The sequence below is a fragment of the Rhinopithecus bieti genome, unplaced genomic scaffold (assembly GCF_001698545.2).
Source record: "Rhinopithecus bieti isolate Rb0 unplaced genomic scaffold, ASM169854v2 scaffold_35538, whole genome shotgun sequence".
Classification (NCBI taxonomy): domain Eukaryota; kingdom Metazoa; phylum Chordata; class Mammalia; order Primates; family Cercopithecidae; genus Rhinopithecus; species Rhinopithecus bieti.
In genome coordinates, this window is record NW_016815913.1 from 1298613 (window position 1) to 1313627 (window position 15015).

Genomic DNA, 15015 nt, shown 5'->3' on the forward strand with positions numbered 1-15015 from the left:
CGGTGAGGAGTGGGCCCCGCTCGCGGCCATTGGTTCTGCGGCCGGTAGGGGCGGAGGGACGACGCGCGGGCTGTGCAGAGCAGGCGGCCACGGTCCACTCCCGCTGCGCCCGCTGTCCGCCGTGCGCCCAGACTGCGCGCCGCGCAGCTGCGCCCGACATTTCCGAGGACTGCTTCGCGGGCGCGGATCGTCCAGACGGGAGCACAGCCCCACCGCGAGCGCAGGAGACCGGCCGGGAAGTCGCGTGTCCCGACTTGCAGGTCAGTGAGGGAGACTTGCAGGGTCCCGAGCTCTGGGGGTGAACTTGCCCTACGCGGAGGGCGCCCCGACTCCTTGTCTGGGGCGGCCTCGGGTCCTGGAGGCGAGCTGCCTCCCAGACTCCCCGAGATCTGGGCTCCCGGAGATCTGGTTCCTTTCTGTGGAACACCCTCAAATCTATCCCTTTCGCGGTGTCTTTACTGTCCCGAGAAGCAATCGCAGCCCGGCTCTCCGAGTCTCGGGGTGACTCCACGGGCTGCAGTAGGAGCTGCGAGGGGCCCTGAGAGCAATGTCCTTGGCCCCGGCATGACCTGCCTCGGTCCCAGACACGGGGAGCCGGGAAGGTCTACCCTCGCTCTGCAAGGTGGATTCCTCCATGCAAGTGTAGACAGTTCTACACTTTGCAGAGTGTGTGTCTAGGTGCATTTTGTTTGCTTTTGCCTTTGTGGTGTGTGGAGTGTCATTCTTGGGTTTGTTTTGCTCCTGTCTGATTTTCTAGGATCATTTGCGTCCCTTCCCGGGAACGGGGACTCGCCATGCGCACACTGACAGCTGGCTTTGAACCTTAAGGCGCTGGAGAGTCTTTTCGCCCGTCTTCGGGTGGCCCTAAATCCGGGAAGTTTTATGTGGCACTGAACACTTGCGTTTCCCGGGGGTGTTTTCCCTAGCTCCCGGAAACCCAGTAGGTAACTGCGCCAGCGACCCTTCCCCTTTTCCTGGGTCTGATGAGACACTGGAATCCTGCCTTTCCCTGTCGAGGTGTAAGGAATGATGGGCAAATTGCTTCAATTCTGATTTAGGAAAGGTATATAGAATGTGCCCTCCCCCAGGGAGCAGAGGGATTCATTCACAGACATATCTATGCCTGCCCGCTTTCCTCCACCAGATGCCCGGGCTCCATCGGACTCGGGTTTGATCTCAGACTCTGGAGACGGGGTCTGTTTGTTAATGTTCTTCATTTCCTCTCCCTGTTAATTTCCCTTCGGAAAATGTTCTGCTAAAGTAAGTACTTCGGTGATTCTTTGTGGCAGATGATGGGCTCCGATGGCTAGAGGACATCTCAAAGCCATCGCATCTGGTACAGTCTACACTACAGGTGCAAAGGGCGGGGAAACTGATAGCGTTACTGTCCTGGGGCGGACCCGCGGGACTACTCCCTAAGACCTTTCTCCTAGGTGCCTTCTCCTAGGTGCTTCCAGGATTCATTGTTCAGACAACAGCCTGTCAACAGGAAAAGAGGCACAAGTAACAATTTTTTCTTAAAGGGTTTGCCTCTTAATGCAGTCTTGCAGAGCCCCATGCACCCTCTGGAAAAAAAAAAAGCGATATTTAATTGCTGAATTATACAACTAGTCTGGGTGTCTCAGCTTATTTGTGATCGTGCCCATAGAGGTTCTTAAATATCTTTTTGTAACTAAATTCTCTTCATTCTACTAAGTAGAGTGGTGTCTTTTCCCCCGCCACCACCACACACAGAACACCGTTTTTAGCTGATCTGTAATGCAAATTGCCTTTTGGAGGGCTTGTGAGTGAGGCTGCCTGGTCTCAGAGCCTCCCTCAGCCCATGCTCTAGTCACCTTCAAACGCTGGACATCGTAGGGCCGCCGAAGCATCTGCCAACCTTGGAAGTCATCTGGAAATACTGAGATCCAGCACGTGGGTGGGATATTCCATTTTCGCGTTTTGGCTTTGAGGGGCTTATTATTTTTGATTCCTCTATATAAGGCAAAGTGTTTTGAAGAGCTGAACACACACATTGATTGTTCTCATTAAAGAAACCTAAAGAAACCTGTTGTAAGGTAAGATCGAGTCCATTCTCCCTTGCTGTTGGTTCGTTCAGTTCAACAGATTTTACTAGATGTCTACCATGTGGACAAGAGCATCAGGAGTTAAGAGAGAAATAACCGTGTGATTGCATGTGGCATCAAATCCACGAGTTTATTTGCAGGTTTCCTGGGTTTCTTTTTCTTTTTTCTTGTTCTTGTTTAGTGAGAGCAGATGAAGAATGACAGAGCTGATTTGTAAGAATGACCAACCATACTAACCTTTAAGCAAACTTGGAGTTATACATTCATTATCAAAAAGAAAGACTAACTCATCACAGGCAAAATTCTGATTCAGCCTCTATGCTAGATCAAGTCTGAGCTCATTTGATGATCATTCTTCTCTGGCTTACTCTTCTCCCTGTACTTATATTACAACATTTTTGGGGGCTCCTTTTTTGTTTCAAGTTTGTAGAGTTTGTATGAGCATTTTTATACTTAATTAGTTTATAATGAAGAAGTGAAAATAAAATTATGGCTGAATGTTTATGTTTCGTTCATCTGAGTTTTTTAAGTAGTAATTTAAGAATCTGAAAAAAATACATTTCTGAATGGCCCTGGATGCCAGGCACTATGTAGGTCCCACTTACTGGCTCCTGGTACCCATAAGCCATTCAGTAAATATTTGTCAAATGAAACTAAAAGTCAAAAAGTAGTGCCACAGAGAATGTTGTTTTCTTCAAATATCTACTTGTGGAGCCTATTATAATATATTAGTATATTAATACAAAGTATTATAGGCCTAATTTTTATAGACTTTCATGATTGTTTATAATGAGAGCTAAAAATAATAATAATAATAAAGCCTTTAAGTTAGTTAATGGAATAGGGAACCCAACAAGGAAGAAGGTCAAGCTTTAAGCCCACAAGTTGGCAGGATTTCTTTTAGCCAACATATGTGCCTAGAGGATTCAAGCCAAAGACTTAGATGAAGAAGGCTTTGGTATGCATACGTGGCCCAACCTTTGATTTAGAATTCAGGAAGTCCATCTGTGCATTCACTGGCCATTTCAGGGGCCGGGCAACAGTCTACTGGGCCAAATTCTGTGGTCCCTTCTGTTCTGATTCTGATTTGTGGCAGATGTGTCCCTAGGATAAAATGTCTTCATACTCAGTCTCATGACATTAAATGCATCCTTCAAGAGTTCCTTATGAATATAGGAAATAGTCATTATTTAGCCTTTACTAAGTTTGGAACATTTTTTATGAAAAAAAAAAGATAAAGATATCTGAGCCGTCAGTCGTACACACTTTAACATATCTCTAAGTATGAAGAGGGATATACTATTCTCATTTCTTAAGTAGAACATCGACAACATCCTGTAAAATGCGATGCTTCCTCAAAGTACATTTAAGCCCTATTAGGAAGAGTGACTTTCTGGCATCAGCCTGAGAGTCAAACTTTGAAAAAAAATGGTAGAAATGAACTATTTCAAAGGTTTGTGTTAAGTATAGACAGTACAGAAAAAGAGAGGAGAAGGAGGAGGGGGAAGAGAAAAAACAAGTCCTGGGCTTAAAACCAGCAGTATTTTCATGGCATATGCTATAATCAAATTTTATTTCTATTTCTTAATGAGAATACCTTTATTATTTTTTCTGATGTTAATACACATTCTTTTTGTCAAAATATAAACATAGAAATGCACAAAATAGAATGTTAACATGCCCCATAATAGTAGTACCCTCTAACAAAAACATATGTTAATAGCTCGGTATATAACCTCTTTTGTTGTTTTGCTGTTTTAGCATCTAAAATATGTGTGTATAATAGTAGTAGCAGTAGTACTTGTTGTTTTACAAAAATGGAATCATACTATACACAATTCTGAAGGTTACTTTCTTGACTTAGTCATAGATGTTCGGCATCTTTTCATGTTAGAAAATACGGTCCTTTTTCACAGGGAGGGGAACAACACACACTGGAGCCCTTCGGGGTGGGGTGGTGGGAGGGAGAGCATCAGGGAAAATTAGCTAATGCATGCTGGGCTTAATACCTACGTGATGGGATGATAGGCGCAACAAACCACCATAGCACGTGTTTTCTTATGTAACAAACCTACATGTCCTGCACATGTATCCTGGAACTTAAAATTAAATTAAATTTATATATATATATATATATATATAGTCCTTTTTAATATAATAGGATCAAGAGACTCCACTCTGTGACTCTTCTGTCATTTCTTTAATCCTTGACTCATGGACATTTTAGTAGCTTCAATGTTTAGCTGCAGAATACATCTTTGTGCATGACAGAATACATCTTTGTGCGTGTACTTTTAAACTTCTCTGATTTTTTCTCCATTGGATAAATTCTTAAAATGTATCATTTACACTATTATCCTATAATGGTACCTAGTTTGTGTGGAAAGAGAAGGACTCAAATAGTTCATGCAACAAGCAGTGGACCTTCCTCACTATGACCCGTTCTTCCCTATGCCTGGCACATAATACTCTTTTCCTTAAAAAAATTTTATTAGAAGTTAACATTCATATAGAAAACTACACAGATCATAAAGACAAATCATAAACACATAATTTATGTGCTTAATTTGACACACCCATATAAATGGTACCAGACTCAAAAAAAAAAAAATTTACTAATGCATGTTGAGCATCCCTAATCCAAAAATTGAAAGTCTGAAGTGTCCCCAAATCTTAAACTTTTGAGCATTGGCATGATGCCACAGTGCACAGTACCCTTTTCATCAAAAGGCAGCATGGCAGGTTGAGACTGGAAGCCTGCTGTTGGTTGTTGGTGCTGTTGAACAGCTGATTCTTGAGATGCAACTGTACTGCTTAGTCAATGTTTTTGTTTGTTTGTTTGTTTGCTGTTTGTTTGTTTGCTTTGAGATAGAGTCTTGCTCTATCACCCAGGCTGAACAGTGCAGTGGCACGATCTCGGCTCACTGCAACACATGTCTCCCAGGTTCAAGCAATTCTCCTGTCTCAGCCTCCTGAGTAGCTGGGATCACAGGTGCCCACCACCACACCTAGATAATTTTTGTATTTTTAGTAAAGACGGGGGGTTTCACCACATTGGCCAGTCTGGTCTTGAACTCCTGACTTCAAGTGATCCACCCGCCTCAGCCTCCCAAAGTGCTGGGATTACAGGTGTGAGCCACTGCACCTGGCCTGCTTAGTTACCCTTGAACACATTTTTTTCTGTGTATTAATGATGTCATATATTTTAGTGTTTCGTATTTATGTGTGAATAAGTGTAAGAAAATAATTGCTATGAGTAGCATATAAATTCAGTCAGGAATTATGGTGATACCAAATAACCACAAATTGTCCCCATGGGTGGCTACGATAGTGACATTTTTGCTTTCTGATGGTTCAATGCACACAACTTTGTTTCATGCAAAAAAAAAAAATTAAACATATTGTATAAAATTACCTTCAGGCTATGTGTATATGAAACATGAATGAATTTTATGTTTAGACTTGGGTCCCATCCCCAAGATATCTCATGTATATTCAAATATTCCAAAATCCAAAAAAAAAAAAAAAAAATCAAAATCAGAAACACTACTGGTCCAGAGCATTTTGGATAAGGGATACTCAATCTCTACCCTCTGCCATTCCCCTCTCCCCTCAAGGCAAAGCTGTCGTTCTAACAACTACTCATGGGAAAGTCCTTGGTGAGCTTGGATGCTAGTCTCAGACCTTCAGAAAGACTTCTTGCCAACAAAATGGGTCCAGTTGAATGGAATGAGCTTCCAAGATCCTTCCAAGTCTGTTCAAGTGTCGCCTTATTATCCCTGTCGGTTTTGGTCTTACATTTTTCCACTGAACTCCCTGCTTGGCACATATATTGATTCATACGATGAAAAGCCTCTGGTTTAAAAAAAATCAACGTCTTTTTTGTCTGCCCTCCTCTTGTTAGCCACTCAGCTCAGTTCTGAGTACAGAGTGGATTTAGGGTTGGAAAGTGGGTGCTGGACCCTCAATTTGTGGTCTCTGTCACTAGCTGGAGTTCCTACTACATATCCTTTTTCAAAAACATGTGACATATAAACAATGACCTTCAAACTTCACTGAACTTTTGGGGGCGTCATTTTCCTGAGTGCTAAAGACTTGTAGCTCTCTGATTCTGTGAACATTTTTTTCTTTTGTTGTTATTGCTGCTTGTGTGGTTTTGGTTTTTGATGGTTTTACTCATTTTTTTTGTTTGTTTGTTTGTTCGTTGTGCTATTGTTTTTTGTTCTGTTTTGGACGGAGTCTCTCTCTGTTGTCAGGCTGGAGTGCAGTGGTGCGATCTCTGCTCTCTACAACCTCCACCTCCCGGGTTCAAGCAATTCTCCTGTTTTTTAACAGGGGAAAGTTAAGATTGAGAGGGACTACAAAGGAAAACAAAAGAATAAATTAGGTATCTGATACATATTTGCAGTTAGTTGTATGATTAATGAAAAAAGAGAATATTTGCTTCTCTTGTGCTCATCTGTTTTCATTCCTCTTATTATTTTCCTGAAGCTGAGGTTTTTGGATTCGTTCCCTGGCATAGTGCTGGTAAGGAGATTGCTGCTCACATCACCATGGCTATGATCTGCGTCGAGTACTACTCGAAGCACAGTCTATGCACCAGCACCCATTTGAATTATTACTTATTCGTCATGACATACAGAACTCGTGCCAGAATATAAATCAAATAAGGCACTAGGCATACTTTTTAGTTTAACTATTTCTTTTCTTTCTCTTTCTTCTTTTGTAGCAAGACTTTCTTGATGGAGGAAGCACTGTATTTATTGCAAGTTTCTCATCTCACAGGGACCTGTAACCAACATGTCACTGAGGGAGCCAGGTGGCTGCTTTGAGTAGCCCAGATCTCCAAAGTAGTACTTTGTAGTCAAATTGAAAATTTTATAAAAATGTAAACATTTTCTTTTTCTGTGCTGATTTGCTATTGAATTTTTCGAGCATTTTTGTTGCATTTTGGTTTGGTTTGGTTTAGCATTGAGGTGGAGTAGCTAACAATCCTACGGTATGTGATATTCCTGAATGTAGTGAATTATAAGCTTCCCCTACAATGATCATGAAGTGGGTATTTTCCTTGACCCTTTTTATTTCCACAGATGAGCACAGTGTCATAGGTCGTGATGATGAAAGACTTGTCATTTTCAAAGGATGGAATTATCATGGAGTTTAATTTAAGGAATTCTTTTAAAAATGCATTCTGGTTCATATTCAGCCAGAGCTTCATCGTCTCACTATGGTAAACTCTCTTGACTTTTATTGTGCCCTTCAGAATACATTTGTTACAATCTTCCAGCTTGTTCACAAGAATGTATTTCAATATTTCCAGCACACTCCTCCATCCTTTCCTCAATTATCCTGGTGAACACTTGACCAAATGAAATCTATGCTTTCTTAGACATTGTTGGTTAATTGGTTTATTTTTTAAAGTATGGGCAGAGTTTCCCCTGGAACCAGAAATTATTAATTTTATTGCCATAACTGAAGCATTTCTAAAATTTAGAGAGGGTTCATCATCATTATTCTTTACTGTTGATGCTTACCCCCTTTGAGTAATCTTTATGATTTTATATAAGATCATTTATTCATTTGTTAAATAAATATTCTTTTGCTTATAAAGACAGAATAAACATGAGCTATCTCTCCAAGAAGCTTCAAGTTTCTTTATTCCCTTATTCTTTCATTCACGCAGCCATCTAACAAATGCTGATTGATCATCTTTATGCCACATTCTGTACTGGTCTGTGGATATAAGATAAGTGAATTGTTATTTCTTTATTCTAGGACTTCCCAGTCTGTTAAAGCAGATAGGTGAATAAATACCATAAGTATAATAAAATGTGAGAAATGCTAGCGTAGAAAGGTACAGAAAGTATGCTGAGAATGCAGAGGAAGGAGCCAGAAATTTGCATAGAGAAAGTAGGTAGGGATTTCTATTAGGTGAATAATAAACAGATGAGACAGAGAATGGATGGCTTGAGTAGAGACCTGCAGTGAATAAATTGGATTTGGGTTCAAGTTAGGGAGATGATATGTACACATATAAGGATTAAACACAAGTATTTTTCAATTGGGGAATTGAAAACAGTATGTTATAGCTGGAACATGAATCTTAGGTACAATGGTAAAAATGAGACTGGAAAAGTAGCCTGTGGCCAGATCACAAGGGACAGATCTTAGCTAAGAGAAGTCTTAGCTTTCTCACTGTAGCTGGCAACTATACAAATTATAGATGCATTAGACTTACGCACATAATGATAATATTCTATCCCTTCCTGTACATTGTTAAGAAGTATTTGTGCAATGTATGATTGAATGCAGCAAATAATATAGTTTTTCTTTTTCTTCTTTATTTTATTTATTTATTTATTTTTTGAGATGGAGTCTTGCACTGTCACCCAGGCTGCAGTGCAATGGCACGATCTTGGCTCACTGCAACCTCTGCCTCCTGGGTTCAAGTGATTCTCCTGCCTCAACCTCCCAAGTAGTTAGTTTTTCTTAACCAAAGGCAATACCACTGACCCTTGCACGATGAGTTGTTTTTTCCACTAGAAGCCATGAGTTAGTCTTAATATCCTTATTGCTGCTCACGGGTTCCCATTGGAAACCATTTGGCCTGTTTAAGTGACAGCTGGTCAGGATTATCCTTATACAGTAGCAGCTCATCATATTCGAGCTTGTTAAGGAACATGTCTTTGGCTCTACCAGTAACTAAATTTCATGCCCTTAAACCTAATGCTTCTGTGAAATTAAAAGCTAACCAAAACAGCCTTTAAAACCTTCTTTCTCACCAGCGCCAAAAGATAGTTTTAATATATTACATACACAATTCATACAACACTCAGTTATTCATAAGTTGACTTATTTATGGTCAAATTCGTAGAGACCCATAATAAACTCAGCCATCAAAGTATAGTGAGACCTTATGTTAGTTAGTAGAAGGAGAATGATGCTACAGTAACAAATAAGCCCCAAATCTCAGTGGCTTAAAACAACAAAAGTTTATTCATGTTGACTAAGTGTCGATGGGGCCAGCAAGGGGTGAAGATACTCACTGTGGTCGCTCAAGGATGCAGACTGATAGACATTGGCAGGTACTTACACCATTATACAATAACTGCAGCAGAGGGAAGGGGTGTGGCCAATCTCACACTAGGTCTTACATTTTCTATCCAGAAGGGACATGTCAACTTTCATACATTTCATTGGTCAAAACAAGTCATACAGTCACCCTAAATTCAGAGGGACTGGGAACATGCAATCCTACGACAGTCCTACAAGAAGGGACATCAGAAACATTTCATGAACAACATTAGTGACTACAAGTCTCAAATACATTCCTCCTCAACAAATACAGCCTCCCCAGAGAGAAGGAATGGAATGAACATACAATTTAGAGATGGAGAGATACAGATTTGAATTCTAGCCCTGCTTCTAAGTGGTTGGGTGAGCTCAGACAAGCCTTTAAATTCTCTGAGCTTGTGGGGCACAGTGGCTTATGCCTGTAATCCCAGCACTTTGGAAGGTGGAGGCAGGCATATTTCCTGAGCTCAGGAGTTCAAGACCACCCTGGGCAACATGGCGAAACCCCATCTCTACTCAAATACAAAAATTAGCCGGACATGGTGGTGGGTGCCTCTACTCCCAGCTACTGGGGAGACTGAGGCACGAGAATCACTTGAATCCAGGAAGCAGATGTTGCGGTGAGCTGAGATTGCGCCCCTGCACTCCAGCCTGGGCGACAGAGCAAGACTCTGTCAAAAAAAAAAAATTCTCTGAGTTTTAATTTTCTCATTTGCTAAAAAAGATGGTAGGACATAATACTAACTGACTTAATGTGTTGTGGCAATTAAATAAAATACACACACATATACAGACACACATCCAAAATGGTACATGCTTTTATTTGATAAATACTAGCGGCCATCATTTATGTTGCCCCTGTTCTTGTTTCTCGAACTGATTTGTCTGCACATTCTTTCTCCTCCACAAGCATCCTGGGTTTGCCTTCCTCTGCCAGTCATGCTCTGAAGACAGACTGCTACTCCTCAATGACTTGAGGATGCCCTCATCACCTCTTTCCTCTCTCTTGTACCTCCCATCACTCTTCTGCCATAATGTGTCCCTGCATCCCAGCCCACACCATTGAAACCAAAAAGAACTAATACCAGATGTAAGAATAGTGAATAATGGGTGAAAATGTAGGCTATTTCTACAAGTGAATTTACAATGCAGAGCTCACAACCTCTAAAAGTAAGGTAAAGAACTCAGCCTTGATAAAGAACAGTCAAAGTCAGTTAAATCTTGTATTAAAGATTATCTGTAATTTCCTCAAGTAAAACATATTTATTTATATTTTAAAAGAATGTGTAACTATTTTCTATAGGTCACTACTTTGGCAGTCTGTTTTCCACAAATAATTCCTCATTATTTTTCAGTTTCACCTTCTTACATTTTCAAGTTGAAATACGCTCTGGGAGAATTTGAGCCTACACTTGTCTATTGCTTCCATATTGTCTTTGATAGACTCTGGTCTTGAATCGTTATCTAAAATGACAACAGGCTGCTGAGGACTTGATTTCCACCCACACTTGATAGTCTGCCATATCATTTTGTTCCATGTTATGAGGAACATGTAGACATTTTCTTTGTTAACCAGACTTTTGAGTTCGCTGTGCCGCCTGTGAGAGAAAGAGAGAGCGTTGGCAGGCTTGGCCGCTGTGTTCACACTGAGGATTAGCAGGACCATGGGAAACCCATATGAAAGTGCTTTCCTAATGAATGACACAACATCCTCTTTCTGTTTTCTCCCTTCCCGGGTGTCCTTGGAAATCCAGGTAGATGAGTAATTTTGCTGCCATGAGAGAGCACTTAGTCTCCTTGTATAGATCATGTTTTATGTAACCTCTGTCTGATATCAGACTCATCGGGTACTGACCATTTCAAGTCCCTACCTGTATCCTTAGTCATATGATTGGTGATGACTGGGGAAAAGCACTATTCATATCAATGTTTCCTATTTTTTAAAATTGCAGCTGTATTTTGCCATGACTAGCTTCAATTTCTGAACTGTTCATTGGCCCATATGACAAAAGAGTCTGCCCTGGACTGTGAGTTCATGGGGTCAAGTTAAGACTCTTGCTACACTAGAGAACTCACCCAAACCAAGGTAATTAAGGAGGTGGTTGCTAGTTATAAGAGTTGTAAAGAGTTTGAGGTTTTTTTATCTGTGGAACTTGCTATTTGCAGCCTCTTTGACTCAGCTGCCCAAGTAAAGTCTCTACTTCTGTTTAGTTTATCTGCTGCTTCTGTTTCCTGAAGTCCCTACTTTACTTTGAACCTGGACCACATTGGCTCTTGTGGGTTCTCCCTGATCTTCTCACAGATCACCTACTCATTGGTCCTCATTAGAAAACTGCTAGTCCCAAGCTTTGACTGGGTGTTTAAACTGCAGGAGAGATATCCTTGGCTGCCTCTGAAGATGACTGATGATGTAAGATGCACATAACAGGATTACTTGCTCCTGGAGGCCCAGATGAGATTCAGTCCAGTGGGTGGTGGCAGGAGTAGAGTTGTGAATAAGGCTTACTAGTGAGTCATCATTCCTGGTCTTCAGGCAGCCTCTTCTACCACCATAGACACAGTTTCCTGGTCATATTCAACTTCCTCTAGTTCATCCTCTGATGCTTCACTGCAAGTGTTTGTGGCTTACTGGGCATCATGAGCTGATGGTAGCAGCAAGTAGTTGACTTTTCTGATGCCCACGGAAGAATCTGGCTTCTATCGTTGTATTTCCTTAGAAGCGTCTAACATTTTGGCTGACTTACTGCATATTTTTCCAAGCATATTTTCTTGAGTTCCTTGGAATAAATTATTTTCTTCCTCAACTTGTATGTTGAAAATTTCTAAAACTGTTGAAAAGTTGCAAGAATAACAATAAATACCTATATATCTGTCAATTAACCAGTTGTTAACATTCTGACACATTTGTTTTATGTATGTATGTATGTATATGCGTGTGTGTGTAATTTTTTTGCTATTTTGGCCGAACCACTTGAGGGTTAGTTGCTGATAATATGAAGCTTTATGGCTAGACACTTTAATATGCATTTCCTAAGAGCAAGAACATTCTCCTATATTACAACTAGGAAATTTAATATTGATATAATGTAATTATCTAATGTACAGTCTATATTCAAATTTCCCCAGTGGTCCTAATAATGTGCTTTATAACAAAGCTGGTCTTTTTTAATTGATCCAAGGTCCACCAAGGATCTTACATTGCGGATCCTTGTAAGGGAAGAAATCTTGAAGTCTGAATCCTACTTTTTCTCTCTGAGTATTCAGCTGACTACAAAACAATATAATATGGCCAAAACTGGATGTATCCAAAACCTTAGCCTGCCTAAGCTGCCACTTAATAGGCATTATTCTTTTTAAATAGCCATTTTACTGTTGAAAGCATTATCACACTTTGACTGCCAGCCATAGAGGACTGGAAGAATGAGATAATTTATTTGGCAAAATTCATATGTATATGTTATGCCAAACACTTGGCTAATATCTGGATGAGATGGGCAATTTACAGACTATGTAATCAACTAGGGTTCTATCTGTAGTTGTGTTATGAGAAACAATGGTTCATTAATTCAAGGAAATGTTATGCCTTGATTAAAAATGTCATTAAGTGGAAGACTCTGTTAGCTTGAATTCCTACTGAGAAATGCAAGACACATAACATTTATGCGTATTTGTGATGTTCTAATCCATTTTTAGGGAATAGGATATTATATAAAGCACTCTAGTTTAAACAAATACATGACTACCGTTGTCAATAGAGATAGATATAAATAGTGACCTGTGTAATTATTTTGCTAATACTGAATTTTTTTTTCAGACAAGTGGATCCAAAATCTACCAATGATCTTGCATTACATTAAAGGGAAAATATCTCCTTAATGGGGAGTCTTTACTTTTTTTTTTCAAATTGTGCCTATACCTGTGATCTTATGGATAGATAATGGTTGTTATTCTTTGCTGTATTCTTATGTGCAAAAACAGAGAACTTGATACATTGGTTAGTTTACATTGCTCTCTTTCTATGCATCAAGCCTCAACTATCAAGATATTTTAAGTGGCAAAGAAGTTTGGGGTCTATGTTATAGAGTGAATAAAATATTTACTGCATATCCATTCTTATAAATTAAAAATACACACACACAACAACAACAACAACAATAATAAGACATTTACAGGAACAGAGACCAACAAAAAGGTTCTCATTAAACTCGTTAGCCTGGATGCCTGTGAGAGATGGAATTTCAAGTTCTTCCCTGCTCTCTTAGGACAGTTTTAGAGGCACACAAAGGCCCCCTGAGGTCTGAGGATACCTAGTAGTTTACATGCAAAGGATTAAAAACAAAAAAAAGCTCTGACTGACTGATTCCCAGGGATTTATGACTCACAAATTTATTTTACAAGCACAAAATCTTTCCAAATTTCACTCTCTATATGGAGACTGTTATGAACATTTTCTGATTGGACAAAAAATATATATTGGATACAAATTATTTTGCTATAGAAACAAAATGAGACACACAAAAAAAGGAACAAGCACCATCCCATTGTCCTAGTACAGCATGGTTTTATGAGAATTCTATTTTATTTCACGTATTTTTTTAGACAGGGTCTCCGTCACCCTGGCTGAAATGCAGTGACACAATCATGGCTCACTGTAGCCTTGACCTCCCAGGCTCAAGCAATGCTCCCACCTCAGCCTCCAAGTAACTGGGACTACAGGCACATGCCATCATGCCTGCACAATTTTTGTATTTTTTGTAGAGAGAGGTTTTCTACATGTTGCCCAGGCTGGTCTTGAACTCCTGGGCTCAAGCGATCCTCCTGCTTCAGCCTCCCAAAGTGCTGGGATTACAGGCATAAGTCACCATGCCCAGCCCAAGAATTTTTTGAAAGGTTTTGCTAAGAATAAGCAAGACTTTTTACTTTACTAATGCCATGATTTAACCAATTTTAGCTGCTCTGAGATTAAAAGATGTTTTTCTTAATATACTTCTAAAATATTGGAAATGATCAGAGCAGGGTGGAGGGAAAGAATTGATCCCGAAAGCTCTCATTTAAAATGCTGTAACATCTTGAAAAGTGAATCTTGTTTTTACCTTCTTTCTTCCCATTGATTCATTATGATCTTGCTTATGATCTTCAAGTCATTATTTCTCTGGTTGTTGGCTTTTTCTGTCAATCAAGTGTACAGCCAACGACCTTTTCTCCTGCTCTCTAGAAGTGGCTTTCATCATTCTGCTACTTCTTAACCAGTTCGTGTTTTCTTCAGCCTTCAGGTTACTCCTTTTCTTGTTTTGATTTAGGCCAGTTATGTTAGCCAAGATGGGTCCAGTCTCCCTGAAGTGCAGGAAGTCTACTCCTTGGTCTTTTGTAAACACCATAAAATAATCATGAAAATGCTATGCCTGGACCTGGTTTTGTACTTGACTGTTTTGTCTAGAAAATTACCCATTTAGCTATATATTTTATTCATAAAAGACAGTATATTTTTAAATAATTATTCTTGCTAAGGCAGTGATTTGGATACAAAATCCTCTCATGGATATAAACATACTAAAAAATGTATTGAGAATAATAGTTAACATCCGGGCATGGTGGCTCATGCCTGTAATCCCAGCAGTTTGGGAGGCTGAGATGGGCAGATCACCTGAGGTCAGGAGTTCGAGACCCGTCTGGCCAACATGGCGAAACCCCATCTCTACTAAAAATACAAAAATTAGCCAGGCATGGTGGCAGATGCCTGTAATCCCAGCTACTAGGGAGGCTGAGGCAGGAGCATCGCTTAAACCCGGGAGGCAGAGGTTGCAGTGAGCCGAGATAGTGCCACTGTACTCCAGCCTGGGAGACAGTGTGAGACTCTGTCTCAAAAAAAAAAAAA

At 40.2% G+C, this 15015-nt stretch overlaps 1 protein-coding gene across 1 annotated transcript in view; it reads left to right on the plus strand.

Moving 5' to 3' along the window:
- The first annotated feature begins 96 nt into the window (after positions 1 to 96).
- The window catches only part of SERTM1 (serine rich and transmembrane domain containing 1), a 22294-nt gene continuing 7375 nt past the window's right edge, over positions 97 to 15015 (plus strand). The window contains exon 1 of the mRNA XM_017854121.1: positions 97 to 260. The gene's annotated coding sequence lies outside the window, so the exon portion shown is untranslated. The remainder of the gene's footprint in view (positions 261 to 15015) is intronic.